This window comes from Galeopterus variegatus, unplaced genomic scaffold (assembly GCF_000696425.1).
Source record: "Galeopterus variegatus unplaced genomic scaffold, G_variegatus-3.0.2 Scaffold8933, whole genome shotgun sequence".
In the NCBI taxonomy this organism is placed as follows: Eukaryota; Metazoa; Chordata; class Mammalia; order Dermoptera; family Cynocephalidae; genus Galeopterus; species Galeopterus variegatus.
The window spans coordinates 42,924-43,430 of NW_007735044.1; positions in this window are offsets into that span (position 1 = coordinate 42,924).

Here is a 507-nt window from a genome sequence, read left to right on the forward strand (position 1 = left end):
AATGAAAAGAAACGTGAAATAACATTGAAGCAAGTGGAAACTTCTATTCCTTCATTACTTCAAATACGTAACTGACTCTTCTCTAAACAATATGCAATTTTAGAATATAAATGCATTTGAGATAGGCTGCAGTACATTTCACTAATAATTATGTAAACCAAATGTGAAAAAAAATGAGCCTTTTTAAAAAGTAAAAAGTATTTTATCACAGGCCAAAAATCTTTGGCTCATGTATAAGACTTTTATTAGAAGCTAGAAAATTGGGCATATATGAATGCGTTCTTACCATTTGATTAATGCACAGCCATTTGGACAATGAGTAATGAATTCATTTTACATGCAAGTAAAAAAAGAGTTTTGCTTTCTACATGTTAATTTCCATTTTCTCTGGCATTTGCTTTGTCTAAACAAGATGTTTCCAGTGATATTTGGTTCTCAAAGCTAAGATGAACTGCCTTTTAGAATGCCTTTCATATGGAACTACGAATTAGGCAGTAGATTAAATTG